Genomic DNA, 15853 nt, shown 5'->3' with positions numbered 1-15853 from the left:
GCAATGACATGCACTGGGATGAACCAGAGATGGAGATGGGAGTGGATGGAGAGAGCACGACTCTGCAGCCTGGCAGTCAGGCACCTCACTTGAGCAGCAGGGAACCTGAGGCCCTGTTTCTGCCCACCTTTGTGAGACAGCAGGGAAGCAGCTCTCTGGTGACTCCTTGCCCTGTCTCAAGGCATCAAAGCTCTTGTGCAGTTGGGAGCTTGAGGCTGCTGCTCTGGGCACTGCACTGCATGGGATCAGCCCAAACGTCTGTGGTCCATCGCCTGCTTCCCAGCCTCAGGTGCGTCAGAGAGGCAGAAACTAGTCATGGGCTGGGGCCTCTGGCTTCAAAAGTATCTGTCTTTTTAGCCCAGGATGCTGGTGCACTCACAGGGCTGCCCCACAACCACAGGAGCCTCCTCCAGTCTTCACAGCAGCATAAGCAATGAGCTTTGTGAGCTGCTACTGCCCATCACTGCAAAGCTGCCTGTATCAGAATTTCATTAGAGGGCTGTTAATTGTGCTGTAGTGCAGGTGGTGCTGTGCTTTGGGGGATTTCTCATGAGGAGCAGGGATGCAATTTTTGTCAGAGCCAAAGAGTGTTTGGGGGCATGTGTGGGGGAAATAATTACATGAATATTTCCAGGCCCGTCAAATCACAGGAGAAAAGAAAGAATTGGACAAGTCTGGATCACACCTTCCTTTAAAACAGCATTCTTTGAAATGAACAGGAAGCCTTGGTGCTCAGAGACAGCTAAGCAGATTATAAGCAGAAGGTATCTATGCCAGAGGAGAGAAGAAGAAATAATAAAGGCATTCAAACCTATGACAAGCAAATGCAAAAAAAAAAAAAAAAAGAAAAAAAAGACTTTTTGGATATACCAGGAGAGGTATAAGCAAGATCAACACACTAACAACAGCAGCCAAAGTTGGACAAGGAACAGACCCAGAGCATCACCATGGGGTTGAGCCACCCCACCCAGCAGACAGCAAAGGGACTTTCATGGCCACCAATCAGGCACTCCAGTGAATGCTTGTAAAGGAAGTAGGACAAGAAGTGATAGATAATTAACCACGTTAGAGAAAGCTAAATGGGCTCTCTAACCTCCCTCTGCCCTCACAAACTTCTCTTGGGGTCTTGTTTGAACCCCACTATAGATAAATAAGCAATAGTGCATTGTACCCTTTGCATAATTGTAAGCAGGTAAGGTCTCGGGGTAGCTGCAGCGTAAACAGAGGAGGAAAAGGGTGTATTTCCACTCCCTTTTAGCATACCAGAGCAGATACACACGAGGTATTAGGACTCAGCCCAAGAAAATACCAGTTTGAGTTCAGCACGGTGTGGAAACAGGCCCCATGGGGCTCTGATCACAGGAGCCTGTGCTGGATCCAGAGCTGAGCATGCTGCTCCCGAGACCCCGCTCCACGAGGCACTGCCTGACTTTATTTTGTGTGCATCTTAAAAGTAATGAACTCAGGCTGCAAAACACAGACCTTGAAGCCATTTTCCACCTCTTGCAGCATTCCCACTAGCTTTGCTACTGAGATGCGGAGGGAGATTTGGCGCACAGCAAAACCAAAAGCTGCCTTGTTCTTTTACAGGAAGGCAGAAGGAAGTGACTGAGAGCTGCGGGGTTACTGCGAGGTGATGGTTCTCCACTCCCCAGTGCATCACTTGCAGCCCATCATTTGGCCACCAACACACAGTGGGTGGCAGCACACAGTCAGTGCAGCCTGGAACATGGCAACTTGTTCAGCTGCTGTCAGACAAGACTCCTCCAGCAACGTGCCTGGACTCTGCTACTGATGTTTCTCCCAAACCCCTATTACATGAAGCTGCATGTCCCTGCAGTTGCATGTGAGGCAGATCTGCTGAGCAGGACAACATTCCCTTCCCAAGTTATTTTGCTGAATACAACCACATTTAAGGCTTTTGCCTGCTAAAACACTAATTCCTAGCCCTCGAACTACAAAGACTCATTGTTCAAGGGTATGGTGTTAACAGCACCCTCAATTCACCCAGTTTCAGAGAGGCCTGAGGCTACCCTACATGCAGCACCTTCAATGTAGGAATCTGTTATTCAGGCAGAATCTTCTGTATATCCTGTTTTTGTATGTGTTGGAAGAAATCCAAGTATGACAGATACATCCACCCCATGGCCAAGCACACTGAGGTGGGCAGTGCAGAGCCCACTGTCACCAATGAGCCTTTTCAGGCTTCCTGACACCATTGGTCCAAGCTATTATGCCACTGCTTGGGGGTCCCCAGAGACACCCCAGAGGATTCAGTTTTGTGCTCGAAGCAACCCAGGTGCGTGTTCAATCTGCAATCACAGCCTGCAGGAAATGAGATAAGGTGAATGGAGAGGAGATTACCCATGGGAAGTGAGCAGGGTGCAGGTACCATGCCCTGGTTCCCAGACAGGTTGGCAAAACCAAGCTTTTAGGGGAAGATGTAGAGGAATGAAACAAGGTTTGATTACAAGGCTTTCCCCTAGCATACAGGAAAAGAATGGGCAAGAGACCAAGGCTGCCATGGTCCCTTTTTGTCCCTCTCCTGTGAAGAGCCCACGACCAAGAGCTTGCCCACCCTTGGAGCTGGGTCGCCAGCTCCAAGGGTACCCAGCACATCCCAAGCTCACATTTACTGACCCCACTGACCCTGGGTTTTTTTAGCCAAACTCTCAGAAAGAAAACAAAAAAGAGAGTCTCTTAGAAGAATAAAAAGCCCAAATCCCCCTCTCACACATCATGAACACAGGGTGTGTGGCATCATCCAGCATAAAATCCCAGACTGGTTTGGGTTGGGAAGGACCTTAAAGCTCATCCAGTTCCAACCCCCTGCCACGGGCAGGGACACCTTCCACTAGACAACACACCGGGGAAAGGACCCCAGCACAAGCTCTGCAGTCAGCACACGGACCCATACATTAGCACCATGTCTTTCTGTCACACCACTGCCTGTGAAAGGTCAGTGCCTCACAGAAGCAGCACAGACGATAATAAAATGCTACAGAAGGGGAATGGTAAAATAAGCAACTTTTGGGCTCATTTCCTGAAATCTCCAATTCTAGCCAAGCTAGAAGTAAATCTCAGGCCTGTATTTCTACTGAGGAAGGAATGCGGCCATCTGTCCTTCTGTCTTTGCTGCATTTCTTGCTAACCCTTATTTCTCTCCTTTAAAAAATATGAGAATTCCATGCTCGCATGTCGTATTTGATGCATCTGACAAGGTCAGAGCCTTCATATCCCATCAAGCACACATCGATACAGCCTTGCAAAGGGAAGTCAAGAAGAGACGGACAAAGAGATCTATTTTTATATTTTCATTTTACAGCATCCCCTTGACTTCTGCTTTCTGACTCACCTTCCTGCTCTGGTACTCATCAGAGACGCAGCCAAAAAGCTGCACCTGGTTAGGAGAGGACAGAGTGAACAAGCACCACCGAGATACTCACTTGCCTCCTGTCCCCAGCGCCTGAGCACCTCGTGGAGTAATGTTTTCATGATCATAATATCAGTTCTTGAGCAGAATGACTATTCCCTTTTGGAGGTTGAGAAGTGAGAAATTCAGGCCCACCTCCTCAACACTGACTGGAAATCCCTCATGGCTGAGCCCAGCCAACTGGCCAGAGAGCCTGGGGAAACTATGATGGAGAACTTGAACCCTGAGGCAGACACTTAAACACATCTCCATCTAGCATTAAATCCTGTCCCCTGGCTGTTCTCTCCACAATACACAATTACTGCTCGAGTAGGCAGCAACTGGTTCATGACAGGAGAGGCAGAAACCACCTTGTAGGTGATGGGGAAAACAAGCCAAAACGGTGAGGACCTGGAGGTTCAGAAAGAGGTGAGAAGTCATCATCCTCAGTCCTTATGGCCATCAGCTTGTGTCTCTAAGGAGGATTTAAGGTGTTAATAAATGCAACCCACCCCACTCTAAGCCTGTAAGCACTCCTTGAGTTCCTCACAAACTCACTCCAGCTGGGCTCCTGTTCAATGAACACATATACATAGCCAGGGATGCAGCTCTGATAGACCACAAACACCTGGGGCAGCTCTGAACTTCCCTCTGGAGCAATGCAAAAACTTCTAAGGTTTCATTCTGCAAACATGAAGTTTGAGCACAGGCATTATCCTCAACCACAGCAGAAGAAATGACTCGTACGATTATCTGTCAACTGGTACACTGTCTTAATCTGAATTAACCTTCAAGTCTTGAGAAGCTCTGAGAAACTGGTAATTTCAAGAAGCAAATCCAGAAATTAGAAGCACAAAAATCCCCAAATCAGATAATTTAAATTGAGATGTTATTTTGATAAAATCAAGATTCGCAGCAAACTTCATTCTCAGATACAGCATTCATTATGAATCGCTTGCTCAGCTCTTAAAAGAATCAAACATTGTGGTTGATCACAGGAAACCAGATCAGCTCTAGAAATTAAGTGTTGGCTCAGGAGGGTGTTATTAACCCATGGCTTGCTTTGAGCAGAAGAGTTTTGACTGATTTTATAGGTTTAAGATTAGACATATGCTTGAGTCTTTTGGGTTTGCCAGGTTTTAAATCTCAAACCAGGTACAGGGGAATCCACTGGATCATGCATGCTATGTGAAGGCATGTCTGATTTTCTATTCAGCCTTACTGTCCTTAAATAACAGCAAATGCTCTGCTCTTCTCATCTTACAAGGAATGACTGAGCTACATAACCTTCTGCTTGCGGATGCACAATCCATGACAGGGGGTTGGAACTAGATAAGCTTTAAGGTTGCTTCCAACCCAGTTCAGTGTGTCAGCACTTGGCTCTCACTGGAAAACCTGATCCTTTATCGGAACTGCTGGGTTCCCACTCTAAGCTAGCTAAGCTCAGCGCCGCATAGGCAGAATACACATGGGGGCAAAGGGAGGGGATGGCTCCATCACGGAGAACTTCAGAGCTGGCCGACACCAGGATCTGAGCCTGCAGACCACAGCTCTGGTGCTTACAACTGCTAAATGACGCCTAATCATCTTCAATCAAAACAGCCCCTGACATACTCTGCTTTCAAAACAAACTTGAGTGCCAAGAACATGGATTTCCTAACTCAAAATTCACCTGCTTCCCTGCAGAAAGTGGTCATGGACCACGGTCTCTGCATGAGAGTGCTCCTCTCACAGTCTGTTTGCAAGGCAGAGCCCACAGGCTGCTCTCACCAGGCAAGCATGAACCTACTCCAGACAAAACCTGCTCCAGATGAACCAACCAGGTGCCTGGGAACATGCTCCAGCTCTTAAGTATTTCACATGCCATTAGATTACTTCCAGTACAGACATGTGGGCAATCCTTCCAGAGAATCTACTTAGCAAGGATTTTAAACTGGGTCTTTGCATTTATTTACTGTACATAAAGATTGGGGAGTGTTAGCCACTGAAAACAATTGAATTTTACTGTGTTCTTGCAAGTACTTTTATTTCATAAAGTCATGGTCAGAAACATGTGGGGCTGGTAACAGGGCTCAGAAAGCAAAGTGCACTGCACCCTGCTCTGAACTACTGGGTACTTCAGCTTCACCTAGTCCTCTACTGTAATCCCTGCACTGGGAAGGGATGTTGCTGATGAGATATTGCATTCAATAATCTTCCAAAGAGAAGACGAGAAATAAAGAACCTGTGCATGCATACATCAGAATCCCCACTGCAGAAATCCTGCCATCTAATTGCCTACAGAGAAATAAATTCTTTATATTATAAAAAAGGAAAACAAGCCACAAAGGGCAAAGCCAGTCTGCACCAGGCACAAAATACTTGCCCATTCTTGTAGAAATGTTATTGCTGTGAAGTGAGCATTGCAAACAGCAGAGCCAGCAGTCAACAGGAGGCTATGCCTGCTCCGATGGCTTTGCACACTGCTGCTCCTAAAGGGTTGAGACTGTTTTCTCATGGTTTGTGACACCTCGTAGCCTCTGGAATGAGTTACAACTTTATAGTGAGATACCTGAGTTCTCCTACTGCACGTTCACTTCCTTGACGAAGGGATCTCAGGCATGGAGAAGCTTGCTTAGAGTTGATGATGAACCCTGTCAAGGCACCGTTCATATCCTGCAGCCTCCTCTGCACTGGCCACCACAGCCCTTACCCAGAGCCTGCACCTACAATATTCACCGGGCACCGATACCTGCACCCTCCTCCTGACCTGCACTGTCTTTTCTAAATTAAACAGCCTGTTACATTGCTTCCTTCCTTGGCCCACGGGGTGCTAAGAAGGTCACTACCAGATTGTAGCTTAAAGGGCTACCGAGTGCCGTCCTAATCCTGGAAGGACAGGAATTGCTGGACCTGATAAATGACCGGAGTAAGCAATTACAGCCTGGCTTTATTTGTGATTAGACACTGCAATGGCACACTCCAACACGGTGGCTTTTCTAAGACAGAAAGTTTCATCCATCCAGTTTTTCTTGAGCTACCTGAGGATGCTCCGTGTCCTGCTCTCACTACGGGACACTTCCAACCCTGTATGGGTGGACTCAATTACAGGTGTTTCTGTGACCTTCCCTGCATTGCTGCAATAATGAGCATTTTCATCAGCCTTCCCAGCTCTCCAGAGTTACTCTCAGAGCTCTTCTCTAACTGCCTCAATGACAGGTATTTTCACAGCTTTTCCTGCATCCCCCAAGAAATGGGCAGTTTCACAGCTTCCTCTGAACCAACCTTTATTCTGTGCACTGCCAATGACTGGAGGGAGAAGTGAAAAGTAAAAAGGCAAATAATCAACAGCAGCATTCAAGAGTTCAGCGGTCTCGTGAAAGCGAAGAGCTCATGGACTGAAGAAGTTGCTGCAGCTCAAGCCCTGCAGTCTGTGCACACAGGATAAAACACACTTTCCTCCACTTACAGTAAATACTCTGTACAAAAAGGCGGCTCCATAGTTCAAAGCACTGTTTAATATGCCAACAGCCAAAACAAAACTTTCAGAAACTTCTGCCAGTGTTCCTTTTTAAAATGTTTTGAATATTAATAAAATAAGGTAATTCTTCAGTGCTGCTGAATCCCGTAATTTTATTTGCTGAGTTAAATCCTGGTCTGTGGAATTAGGGCACAGGAGTTCTCTTATTCATGCAGAAAAGGGTTTTTAGTCAGCTCATTTGTTTAATATATCTGTATGTCAGAATTTTTAAGTCCTACTTTATGTCAAGATACTCTCACTACTACTAAGGGAAGGTATATTAAGCTAGAAGCAGAAAATTATTTTAGACAAATCATAAGCAGACCCAAATTCCTTTCTCCTTCAACTACCTGGTTCAGGTTTGAAAAAGTTCAGGTCAATCTTTTCCCCTCTGTTATTTGGAGTTCCCTGGATTAGATTTCCAAATAGGGCAAGAAGTGTAAAACTCTTGGATCCCATTTACTGTATGTGGTATCTGCTGGGGTGCACCAAGCAACAGCAGAGCTCATGCCTGTGTAACAAGTTTTATCTGATCACATTTGGGTTTTCTCACTCCTACGTAAGTTCCCAAGGAAAAAATCAACCATGATACCAATTAAAACCAACGTGTTACACCAGGACTGCAAACCCTGATCAACTGGAAACTGAGGACTTGCTTTTATCTCTCTGAAGGGGAAGTCCGCTGTTGAAAACATCACACTGCTCCATCTTCATGTCATGAGTTGTGCATAGGACAATTACTCATTCACCCTCTGCAAAAGCAAACTCCAAGTTTTATTCACCTTGAGTCCTGTTATTCCATTCTTACTGAAAAGAAATTCCCACAGAACCAGACTCCCAGCTCAGGTCTTCACTGACTTCATTGCTCAGGAAGCGCAGCAAGTTTCTAATAGCCACAGTGATTCCTGGATCAACATATCCCACTACTTAGGTCATGCTGTCATTGGACCTGCTCCCTAAACCCTCTCGCATCCCTCCATAAAACCTCTTCTTCAAAGAGGTGCATTCAGCTCAAGCTATCTGCGTGCTTTCTCCAGCCCATTTGCAAGAGGATGCTCTGCTTACCCCGTGCAGAGGCAGCACCAGGGTTGTGATTAAACTCAGGGCACCCTCCTTCACCACCACATCAGCTGTGCAAAGTTTGAGTCTGCCCCAAGCACAATGTCCCCTGTGCACAGCGCTTCTCCCCAGCTGCTTTTTGCAACGTCTTACTCTGGGGTGTGCACCATGGAAGTCAAGAGCAGAGCCCACCTCTGCACTCCCCAGAGCTCACATTCATAGTCATGTTCACTCGCAACAAACCAAAACTTAAAACTTTTAGAAGAGATACAAGCAATAAATCAGAAATGAAAACATGCTGAAGCCACCATGCCCAATCTGCTCGTAAGGGTGTAATTAAAGCAATCCCATTTCTATTGCCAACAGCGCACGAGGGAACGGCAGATTCTCAGCACATCCATCAACCTGTGACTCCTTGAACACTTAGAGCAGGCCAAGATGAGGCCACTTTCAGCATGCTCCAAGAAAGAAAACCTTCAGCCTGAATACAGCATGAAGCCCACTCCTCCAATTCAGCATCTCAAGCAAGGTGTCCTTGCTGCCTCTAATCTCACTGCCAAATCATGCCTCGCACAGCAGAACACCAGGGAATTACACAGATCTCTCCCTCCATTCCTCATGTCTAAAGGAACCCAAGACGCAGTTACTCACCGGGACTGCTGTGGGCACTTGGGGTTTGTCAGTCCTTCTCGTCACCGGTCTGGGAGCAGGCGTAGCACCCCTCTATGGTCTCAGCTTCACCCTGCAAGAATCAGGACACAGAGGTTTTGGTGCCAGTGATGGTGAGGAGATAATCCAGTACTTTCTAACCCTCAGCAGAGAGGGGCGTGCTGCACTGGAAAGACAAGCTGCCGGCTGCTTGTCTGCAAGGATCAGACCCAGAGCTTTCTGAGCTAAGACTCTGAGCTGCTTAGCAAGGAGCTCAACCCAGAGCAGACAGTCAGTTGTGTTCACAGGGCTCAGTGCTCGGGATAGCTGCTGAGGAGGTGGTTTGGGGCACAAGAAATCCCACAGGAACTGCTGAACATTGTGTTCATGCTTGCAGAGAACAGGGTACCCAGCAGACAGAGGCAGGCAACAATTACTGGTCATGATGGCTGGGATTTTTTCAGGGAAAACAGGGTTTCTTTAAACCGAAATACTCCACAGTAAAGCAGAATGTTTTTCATTGGTTTATTATTTAATTTTTTTCTGTTTTGAAAGTGAGGATTTTGTTTTGGGTTAAACAAACTCAAATTGAAACATTTTGTTGATGTTATTGAAATGTTCTGCTTTAGGTCAGTTTCTTTAAGCCCTCCGAGCTGCCAGGATACCTCCTGAGACTTCAAGATGCTTTCCCTTCCCTGCCATGGGCTGAGACAGTCCATAGCTGATGGAAACTGGATCCAGGCCTCCATTCCCCCATTCCAGTGCCTAGGCCATTAAGAAGATCCAGTGACTTCCATCTACTCCTTAAAATCAGCCTTCTCGGGCTACTGATCTACAACAGAGGCAATAAATCACCGTGAGATTGCTGCTCTGCTTTCTCCAATCTCCATGAAATAGTGACGATTCCCACCTCCTGCCTCCCAAGCAATGTCTCCTGTGTAACCATGGATTTTATTGAAAGAACAATACTTTTTCCAGCCTGTTCTGCAAAATACTCTGATATATGGGCTGCTATACGCCTGATCCCATGGGGAGGGCAGGAGGGGCAGTCAGGGCTCCTGCCAGTCATCGTAAATGTTAGGCTGAACAGTTATAGTTCAGCCACCCAGCCTGCCAGGAGACACCTCCTTACTTAGAGCCTCAATTCAGCCTCAGCTATGCCACAGCATTGCAAAAGGTCAAACCGGAATGAAGCTTTTAATTATAACAGAAAAAGCACTAAAGAGACAGAGAAATGAAGCACTGGGCTTCAACCAACAACGAGATCATGATATCTAATGAGCTGAGCAGAGGTGACACGCTGGCTTTCACAGCAGAAGTCTCTGCACACCGATGATCCATGCTGCAAAGGGGTTCAAAGCCCTGCATGAAAACGCCACCACAGTGACAAAGGCTAAAAGCAGGGGACACTGTCATGTGGCCAACATTTCCATCATCCAAAAACGCAACAGAACATTCCAGTGCTGTTTCTTCAATTCCCCTCCATTTAAATGGACCCATCATTCAAGTCAATTGAGCTTCTCCAGAGATCTGGTAGCATCCCTCAGAAGTTCAACTGACTATGAGAAGAGCTGGAATCAACGATGAGTGCGGCAATGCCACAAGAACGGGCCTTTATGCAGGAGAGATGCAGAAGAAGGGAGAGAATAAGAGAAAGTTGAGGCCAAACCAAGTCTGAACATCATAAATCCCAGAGACACTAAGGGATATGAAAAAGCAAATGGCTCATGGCCTGCTCCAATCCTGCCTGCTGGAGACCTGAAGGTTATATACCCTGCTTATCTTGCTCCTAAAGCCTTCTCCTGATGATAACAAAAACTCAAAAGTGTGCAAGGGGAGAGAAAATATGGGGGAGCAGATGGACATGATGCATCAAAGAGCATCTGAGTCCTACTCTTGGCTCCACTGTGCACCTCTTTGAGACCAAGGGCCAAATTACTGCATCTCTTTCTGTTCCTTGGGATGTTAAACTAGACCTAGGTGAGGTCTACAAAGTTGAATGACAACCTGAAGTGGAAGCTGTGCAGGAGGTGGCATTGAAAAACCTCATCATGAGCAAGATCAAGGGAGTTAAGAGAGGAAAGTCCACCTCTGTCACTCTGTAATCCCTCTTTTTCCTTTCAACATGAGACACCAAACTGTCCTGCTCTTATACTCAGTTACTCTTTATTGCATGAGTCCCACTGAACTGAGGCAGCAGGAGCAGCAGACTCCAGCCTTGCAAGGCTGGAGTCAATCACTGGAGTGCACCACGCTGTGATTTTTCTAGAATCACTTCAACCCCCAATGCAAAAGTGAAGGAGGAAGGAGGCAAGTACCCTGCCAAAACAAAACATCTTTCAAACAAAGTAACTGCACTAAAACGTGCTGCTTTATTTGCACTTTGGGTTCCCAAAGCATTTCCTTTCTCTCCCTGAATGCTATAACAGGCATAAAAATTAAATATAAATTCTCCAACAAAAAGCGAAACACACTGAAGGGTAATAAATCACAGGGGCTGGATGGCATTCAGAGGAAGTTGGGGGAAGGCATAAAGGATGAAATAGTGTAGATACTGACTAAGATATATCATAGACTCTTAAAAACCCAAGATTCGTCTTCAGGGCAGGGGACTCGACACACTGGGCTGAATGTTGATGAAGCAGCAAAGGGAAGTTGCCCAGTGAAGCAGTGGGGTTGGAACGTGGTGCTCATGGTCCAGCAGAGCTCAGAGCACAGCAAATGTCACCCCAGCACCACGCTTAAAGCCTCCCCCCTCCATGCAGGGATGAAGACCCTGATGAAAACATCTGATTTCTCCAAAGCCACAATTCTGCAGCAGTTGTTAACAGTCAAGGGCAGGAGACGTGGAAACAGGAAGTCTGTTGTAGGGGTTTCTAAAGTATTTTGTACAGAACAAGAGGTGTGCCCTTCCTGCTCACCCAAAGGACCCCCAGGGATCTTCCCATGGGACTGGTGCTACTCGTCCTTCTCCCCAGGGCCACACACCAAACATAAGCCACTGCACTAGCACCAGCAGTGGGATCCATCAGGGACTCCAGAAAACGTAGAGGGACCAGCCCAGTGCTGCCATAGACACATTTCCAGACAGCAGCTACCACAGACTGGATGCTCTCTCATCTGATGGCCTGAGATTCTAACATCAGCATCTCCAGCAACCCAAAACAGTCCCCGGGGCACCACACAGAAGCACAATACTCTGGAAACACCATACATCAGCACTGATTTTCTTCTAAATTAGCTTTAATTCTGCAGGCACCTCCTACTTCATTAAACTTAAAGATCTTGCTCTCCAGGGGTTTCCTTCTCAGCTGGGACAGGAAACGAAGAGTCAGAAAATGCAATTTAATTGGGGATGAAGCTTCGTCTTTCCACTGCCTGTCATAATTACGTGTCATTTAAAACCAAGTGTGGAGCAGGTGTAAAATGGCACCAGCTCTGGATGCACGTAGAAAAAGTTTACACCAGCAGAACATCTCAGCAAGAATCAGATGGTGTAACTTGAAAACTCCCTTTCTCTTTAGTTTCTTCTTTCCTTTGTTCCCTCAAACTTCTCAGGAAAAATTCCTTTTGGAATAGGAGAGAAGAAATGGCATCTTTGCAGAGCCAAGTGGTTTGAAGAGGAGAGAAGGTAACTTCAGCATCATGGGCTGGGGCACAACAACAGTCCCTGCAAAATGTGGGGCAGGGCTGGCACAGAGGATGGGTGAGTGGAGGTGCATCAGCCCAGCCACGTGCCTTCCTGCATGTTTTGCTGCTCCACTTTCTTCCTCCCTGGGTATCACTTTGCCTCCCCTTGCCATAGAATCATAGAATAGTTAGGGTTGGAAAGGACCATCCCGGATAAGATGTCCAGCTAGGTCTAATGCTTGCAAATAAGACTGGGGTGCACCACTTTGGAAATGACCTCGAGGTGCTGAACTTTGCCCTGGGAGATGAGCTGGGTGGGAGGTTTCTGCTTTCCCTCAGGTCACCCAGCCCCTTTCTCCACACCCCAGCACCAGGAGGAACAAAGCAACGAAACACTTTTGTCTAGTTAACACTGAGGGTTTCAGTCAACCTTCTGCCAAGACCAGAATCAAGGAAGAGCAAGGAGAGCTGTGCAGATGGGTTATGCTGCTTGTTGCAAGGGAAAGGAGACCTGGAGTTCCTCCTTTGAGCTGCTAAGGAGTCCCCATGGGATTTAGGGCAGCCTTCCCAAAACAGCTTCCACCACTAAGACTTTCCCATCTGAGGAAAGCCAAAATCAGACTCATCATGTGTCCCTCCATGCTGAGATCTTGTCAGGCATGGGCCTTCCATGAGGGCTTGGACCTGCTTGTGCCTCAGTCTCTCTTCTACACAAATCCCCTTCCAGAATCTGCAGGTGGGAATTCCACCGGAGCACTAGGAGAGAGCAGCAGGGAACATGGAGAAACCAAACCATTCCACCTCAAAACAAACACAGAGCGGCTCAGCTCGGAGCATAAATGTTCCCAGGCTCCTTTGTCTGCTTGGTTGGTCTGACAGGACTGTACACTCCTCCTGAAAATGAGATGCCTGAAACTCTTGTCAGAGCAGAGATGCCTGTGCTTTGTGCCTTTCTGGCTGTTATCACTAACACTCTGAATATAAATAGTGCCTATTTTTCTAACAAGTGTCTTTTCCATACTTCCAACCACAGGAGATAAAATAGGGACAAACTCCATCTAACTGATGCACTTTAATTTGTTGCCTGTGGTTGTCAAAGCCCTGCACTTATATTCTGATGCAAATTCACAGCCTTTCATTTTAAGCAATATGTCAGTTTGGCTTTAGTCTTCCAGTCATCCTCTAATGTCATATTTTCTCCCTGGTGAATCAATATTCAGATCCTCTAATTGGAATTTATCTGCTCACTCAACCTTGGGCTAGGTTTGTTTAGCAGCCGAGCGCATCAGACACTCTTACTGACTGAACCAGCAGAGCCGAACTTGGCACAGTAGCTTTTAGGCAGAGATGGGATCAGGGATGGGTCAGTTTTCCTGTTCCGCTTCAAGGGGCAAACACAGGTCACCATTGTTTCTAATTTTAAATCACAACATTTCCATCTTCTGGCTGTAAGTTCTCTCCTGCTGTCAAAAGGTCACCAGACCAACTGGAAAGGTATTTTTCACAGCCTTGCTAATCCAGAGGCACCTTACTGCCTGATGACAGTGGAACTGATCAGTGGCCAGCAGCACTGCAGGTTGGGTGAAGCACTGCAGACAGGGCTGGCCTTGGAGGTACCAGCCAGAAAGAAGACAGGCTGAGAGAGCTGGGCTGGGGCAGCCTTGGAGAAGAGAAGGCTCCTGAAGGGGAGACCTTAGAGCAGCTCCAGTGCCTAAAGGGGCTACAAGAAACCTGGAGAGGGGCTTTGGACAAGGGCCTGGAGGGACAGGACAAGGGGAATGGCTTTAACCTGCCAGAAGGGAGATTGAGATGAGCTCTGAGGCAGAAGTTCTTCCCTGTGAGGGTGCTGAGGCGCTGGCACAGGGTGCCCAGAGAAGCTGGGGCTGCCCCATCCCTGGCAGTGTTCAAGGCCAGGCTGGACACAGGGGCTTGGAGCAACCTGCTCTAGTGGAAGGTGTCCCTGCCCGTGGCAGACGGTTGGGACTGGATGAGCTTTAAGGTCGCTTCAACCCAAACCAGTCTGGGATTTTATGACCTGCAGCTATTAATAAAAAATGTGCAGCAAGGTGATGATCCCATGCTCAGCTCAGGATATTCTCCCATCACCTGGTGCCAGCTGTCAGCAATAAATACTTCTATGGAACTGCAGATGCCCAGCACTCTCCCTGAAACAACCTTCCCACTCCCTCCTCACTCAGCTTATTTTGCCACACGGATTGATGAAGTCCACCACTGATGGATGAGTGAATGGAACTCCACTGACCATTCTTTTTTTAATTAAATAGGGATTGCAGACTGGCCCCTGGTCTGCAACATGAACACAGGCACCCCCTGGAGCCTGAGCTGCTTTGCTCTCCACTGCTGGTCCAGCACTGACACTGCCTGTGGCAGCAGACAGAGCAACTAGAGACCCATGCCAGCCTCCAGACATGCCCCTTGGGAAGCTGGGACAAACCCCACTTGGAAACAGAATGAAAAGCATCTCAATATCTATGGCCAGCCACAGTTCATCTTATCTGTAACACAGCGGGCTCAGCTACCAGGGCAAGAGGCACCTGCTGAAGCACCCAGAGACAGAAGGCAAAAGAAAGGGAAACCCTAAACTGCCTGTCAAACTTCAGTAGCAGAGGTAAGTGCTTTATATGCCTTCATCCCCACGCCCAATTATCAGCTCAGTTTAATGTTTGAGTTTACACAGCTCTGGTCCAGCAGACCTGCTGTTGTTCCGCCTCTCTAGCTCTTTTATGTATGTGTGATCCAGTCCCTAAATCATTCTTAATAGCTTCTTTACTCGCGTGCCCTCCCGTCTAATTCCAGCACAAGGCAATGTACAGATATGAAGAAGCTGACATTTCTTTTTGAGTAATTTGCAGTGGATTTCTTGCCTGTTTGATGTAGTCATTTTGTTCCCAGCACTGATGTGACATTAATTATTGTTAAATATTCTTATCTGTTACATTCAGTTCTGTTTAGATAAAGGTCAGTGCATGAACCCCTGACAGTGCTTGCCGCCACCATGCTCTAAAGCCAATTTGTCATTCTCTCCCTTCAATACCTTCATCGTAGTTTCAGTCCATTTTTTCCCATTAATTCAGGCACAGTAGAGAGCCATTAAAAAATGCAAAATATCTCAGCTGCTCAGACTGGCACTTGGACAGGAAATTATTAGCTTGGGTAGCACCAGTTGCACAGAGAGGTCAGGTAACACTGCTCCTGCAAGTCCAGCAGCAGCCTTTTGTTAAGGATCTGTATGGATGTCCCTGCAAAATAAATACGTATTTCTGCTCTAATTGAAAACCAGCTAACCTTGCGTAGCCTGCAATGCCTTCTCTCAGCCTGGTTTGCAGCGGGATAACAGCATAAGCCCACACCACCCTCTCTTGGTAGAGGACAAGAAGGGCAAGCTCAAGCCATCGCCACCAAATTTGCAAGATCAGAAGAATGTGGTGGTATGATCTGGCTTCCTTGGGACCTGGGGAGCAGCTGGAATCACATGAACTTGCTCACACTGAGTAAAAACTACACCTGCATCTGCTCAGCCTTGCTTTTTATCTGTCTGACTGAATAATCCCTGCATGTCGCTTCCCACGATGGCACTTGCAGTG

General features: G+C 47.1%; 1 protein-coding gene across 1 annotated transcript in view; it reads right to left on the bottom strand.

The window, feature by feature from the left end:
- The window catches only part of RALY (RALY heterogeneous nuclear ribonucleoprotein), a 129320-nt gene that overhangs the window by 75416 nt on the left and 38051 nt on the right, over nt 1-15853 (bottom strand). Inside the window, exon 2 of the mRNA XM_030503367.1 lies at nt 8622-8712. The gene's annotated coding sequence lies outside the window, so the exon portion shown is untranslated. The remainder of the gene's footprint in view (nt 1-8621; nt 8713-15853) is intronic.

Source organism: Strigops habroptila, chromosome 13, assembly GCF_004027225.2.
Source record: "Strigops habroptila isolate Jane chromosome 13, bStrHab1.2.pri, whole genome shotgun sequence".
NCBI lineage: Eukaryota > Metazoa > Chordata > Aves > Psittaciformes > Psittacidae > Strigops > Strigops habroptila.
Note: the sequence above shows the minus strand (reverse complement) of the source record. Positions and strands in the feature narration are given on the sequence as shown.